A 5086-nucleotide genomic window follows, 5' to 3' on the forward strand; every position below is an offset into this window, starting at 1 on the left:
ACCTGACAACAACAACAACAACAACAATGGCACAGTGAATTAAGTACTTGGCTGCTAACCAAAAAGCCAATGGTTCAAACCAATGAGCCGCTTCTTGGAAGAAAGCTGTCTGCTTCCATAAGATTACGGCCTTGGGAACCTTACAGGGCAGTTCTACTCCGTCCTGGAAGACCACTATGATTTGGAATTGAGTTGATGACACTGGGTTTGACTTTTTTCCCCCTGTTTTAGTTATTTACTTATTTATTTTACTTATTTATGTGAATATTGCACAAAGAACTTGTGGATTCTCAAATATTTCCCAAGACAGGTTGAAATTTAAAGGTTTAAGTGCCATTTAATCTGTGAAATACATTTCAAAGTTGTTTAAACTAAAAAGACATCTATTTTCCCCTTAAGAACCTGGTGGATGGTTTCTACATAAAGCATAGATCACTCAGGTAACAGACTCATTTCATTTGAAACAGAAATTTTAAATACAACTTTAAAAGGTTAGATTTGTGATTCTATTGTGTTTATATGATGTTGTTGTTGTGAAGTGCTGTCGAGTTGGTGCCGACCCATAGTGATCCTGTATAAGGTTTCCAAGGAGCAGTTGGTGAGCTTGAACTGCCGATCTTGCAGTTCAAACAGCTTTGCAGTCTGGCACATTAACCCACAGCGCCACAGGTTTATATGATACATAATAGAAAATTAACTTAAAACACTGATAAAAAAAATCGCATAACATTAATGTCAAACAGTGTTTCTTGTCATGCAATGATAACCTAAAAAAAAACTCCTTTATAAGGATGACTATAGCTGAAGGCTGTATTTGACTTTTATACATTTAAGAAACATTTTTATCAGTTTGAGGAATAATTAATTTTTGAAAGCAAAATTTATTTTGTTTACTCAGATCACATAAATGTTTCATGTATTTATTCATAATTTCTACATATGCATATTGACTTAAAAAAAATTGAAAAAACCTGGTTTCTTCCAAGGGCTCCACATTGGGATGTCAAAAACTATGCTTGCAGAAATGAAAGTATCCTCATTATGCTAATTTTGGTTTCACTGATAGGCATGTTCTATTTTATAAATTACATCCTCTTGTCAGAAGTCAAAATGTATTTGAATAACTTCATGAAAATTGCACCAAGATTTAAAACTGTGTCTTATATGCCATTGTTGATTTAATCCATGGGTTTATAATGGACGTATATTTATTTTAAAATAGATGCATGATTACTTTTTCACAAGTGCTAGCTATCTAAATGAAACTAGATGCAAGTGTAATTTTCATGTATAATTTTTATAAGTTTTGTTTTCTATAAGTATATTTAACTTTCAGGTTTAATAAGATATGCTAAGTAATATTAGTTACTGTATAGTTTAGTGCCAACAAGTTTGTTTCCTACATACTTGAAATTTTCCTAAAGGGTAAAATAAATATACATGTTTTAAAAACAAAAAATATGAATTATCAAAAATTATATGAAAAGGGAGTTTGATCTATGAAATTTATTTCCTGCTCAACAAAGGAAAAACATTTCCAATTTGCACTTACAAGCCCAGGTTAGAAAATAAAAAGTACTCTCATTGAAATCGAGAGTATTTACAAATATCCAAATATTGAAATAAATGATTTTTTTAATGAAAGCTAAAAAATTCTAATAGTTTTAAACTTACCACTTAAACCATCAAAAGAAATCTGCAAAAGAACTGCAGGCACATACTAACGTGATCGTTTTATTAGAGAAAAAAAATGTAGTACATTTCCTTTTTAACCATTCTTGATAAAAGATTGAATTTCATTTTTTTTTTAAATCTAAAATAAAAGAGTGTACGATATGAAGCATTTAGGTTTTGTGCTCATTTGATTTTACTTTTCAGAATGACCAGTTATGACCGCTGTTAGGGTAACCTTTGATGTTACAAAAAGTAGAAAAATCAAAGTGAAGAGCTAAATCTGTTCGTTTTTCAAACATATTAATCTTGTCAAGATAATACATAAAAATCAATCCTTGAAATTTTCTCCAGAGCTCTTTCTCCTCTCTTTTATCCAAAATATGAAACCACTTAGGAAGCTAAAGCAATGTGAATGACTTCAGAAAGATATCCTAAATTCTATTTTGACAAAATATATTTTAAACTGGCCCAAGTGGACTGCGTTCCAGCGATGAGAAAAGCTTCTCTTGTATCACTATTAGCATTCTGCATATGTATCAGTTCATGTGTAGGGCTGACTGAGAATTTCTAGTACAGCTTTTTTTTTTTTTTAACAATTCAACTGAGTTTCAAACCCCTGACAGTAACAAATACAAATTGCACTAGCTCCCCCCCCCCCAAAAAAAAAGGAAAAAGAAAAAAAAAATTGTTGGGGCTAATTTTAATATTAATGAATTCTTTACAACCTCAGTTCAGCGGTTTCCATTAAGCTTTAATTAGTAGCCAGAGGGGAATCCAAAACAAAAATAAGGAGTTGAATTGCTAATTAAGTTAGTTTGATGAGGTAGAGTTTTAGTAAAAGACTGGTTGTTGTTAGCTATGCAAGTTCTGATAAGCTAAAAATACTAAAGATTATCATTATTGTAACTAACATTGTATATTACCACCAGCTTTCTACCCAGAGCAGACAGTTCATTAGAGTAGGGAGCTTTTGTCTGTCAGTACTGGAATTAAAGTCTTGTTAATAAGAAAGCTGTGCAATGGGAACAAGACCTAAGACAAGCCCAAGGAACTTTAAGTTTGATTGGTTATAAATTAACCAGTTAGGGTCGTAAAGGGTCAGAATCGACTCCATGGCACTTAACAACATACCCAACAGAATGTATTTATCCACTAACTGTTCTTTGTCATTCGCCACAGTTTTCCTCAAGATTTTATTTAGAAATATTCTTTGCAAAGGAATTTGCTTTCTAATTGGTTGAATGTGATTATATTTCGCTTTATATTCAGATCCTGGGCAACTTCTAAAATTTCACAATTTCATAATGAATTTGAAATTTACAGAGAGGACTGGAAACCAGAAGACACATCTGAGTTCTCCAAAATAAAATAGAATTCACCTACTAATATATGCTGCATATAAATTAATCAGTCAGTTTGGATTGTTATTATTTTAAATCTGAAAAGTAACCCTTTAGCATAATTGACTATACCTAAAACAATACGAATGTGCTTCTTGTACCTAAAAGACTACTAATTATCCCCACCAAAGCTCCCTGGTGATGGGGATTCTCCCAGATTGCACAAGAAGAATGTGAGCTTTTTTTTTTTAGGATCGTGAAGAATGTAATTTGATTTCTCCATACTCCAATGTTTTCTATAATTTGTATTTTATCCTTTTGCTTAAGGTTTCAAAGCCTACAAACCCAATAACTTAGGGATAAGAGAAGACAGAAAAATAAATGATATTGTTTCTGAGGTATTAAATATAAGCCTGGCTATCGGAGCTGCATGGCACTCGCGAATCATAATCAGGTACTTTGACTTAACACTGTTTTGTTTTATAATAAGGTGGTTGCCATATGTTGGAAAACCTATCTGCCTATATCTGAGGGGCTCCATACCTCTGTAACAAATCCAAAAACTCATTTTATAATTCCTTAAATCTACCCATTGTAATGTAGCTCCACAAGTGTAAATCCACATCACACTTTGCTCATGAATGTAGTTGGAAGATTACGTATATTATCATGGAAAGCAAAAGAGAAGCAGTAAATTAGAATGCAGTGGATCTAGCAAAAATAACTTACAGTAAATCTTCTTTTAATGCATAGTTTACAATTTTCTTTTGCTCAGCATGAAACTGATTAAGATCCCCCTCCTAAAGGATATTTTCCCCCTCACATAGATGCATTGTTTAATATAGTTACATCCCCCAATACTTGACAAATCAGAATTTCAATGCTGTAAACGTGATGCTTGTTTAACAGCAACAGAGAGTCTTAATAATGTGTCTATTTGAATGTGGAATAGGCTCCAATTATAGTATTTCACATGGTGTATCAACTGAACACATTCTTTCTTAGTGGTGGAGTAAAATCTTCAGTGTACAGCAAGTTGTTGATAACTGCTAGGGGAATTAATAAATTGATATACACTGTTAATTTTTTTCTCATCAATTGTGACTCAAGAGTTACTATGTAGATCTAATATTAGAAGTTAAAATTTTACATTAGAAGGTCATGAGACAATAAAAAGAAAACAACATAGACGACTTTTCTTGAAACAAATATTATTACCTTTTAAAGATAAATTCTATTTGATATCTTTAAATTTAAGGATGAAGAATAGTTTCCAGCGTTTGAGTTTTAAAAGGTTTCTGTTTTTTTGTTTTTCTTTCTAAAGTGCATACTATAATCAATTTAAAGCAAAGTAACAAAATAAGAAGAATATTAAAATTAAAATTCTCTTTTTAAGTCTCTAGATGATTGTTGTTGTTTCGTGCCATCGAGTCAGTTCCGACCCTTAGCGACACTGTATAGGGTTTCCAAGGAGCAGCTGGTGAGCTTGAACTGCCAATCTTACAGTTCAAATGGCTTTGCAGTCTGGCGCATTAACCTACAGCACCACACCAGTACTCTTCTCTAGATGATGTTGTTGTAAAGTGCTGTTAAGTCGATTCTGACCCATAGCGATCCTGTATAGGGTTTCTAAGGAGCAGTTGTTGAGCTTGAACCACTGAACTTGCAGTTCAAACAACTTTGCAGTCTGACGCATTAACCCACAGTGCCACTCTAGATGATGTTGTTGTTGTTATGTGTCGTGGAGTCAGTTCCGACTCTGAGGCTATAAATCTTTATAGGAGCAGAAAGCCTCATCTTTCTCCCGCAGAACAGCTGGTAGTTTCAAACTGCTGACCTATTCGTAACCACTACGCTATCAGAGCTCCTTACTCTAGATGATTGTTGTTGTTATGTGCCGTCGAGTCGGTTCCAACCTATAGCGACCCTGTACAGGGTTTCCGAGGCTGTAAATCTTTACGGGAGCAGACAGTCTCATCCTTCTCCCGCGGAGCGGCTGGTAGTTTCGAACTGCTGGCCTTAAGGTTCGCAGCCCGATTCGTAACCACTACGCTATCAGAGCTCCTTATTAT

The sequence above is a fragment of the Chrysochloris asiatica genome, unplaced genomic scaffold (genome assembly GCF_000296735.1).
Source record: "Chrysochloris asiatica unplaced genomic scaffold, ChrAsi1.0 scaffold00150, whole genome shotgun sequence".
Taxonomy (NCBI): Eukaryota; Metazoa; Chordata; class Mammalia; order Afrosoricida; family Chrysochloridae; genus Chrysochloris; species Chrysochloris asiatica.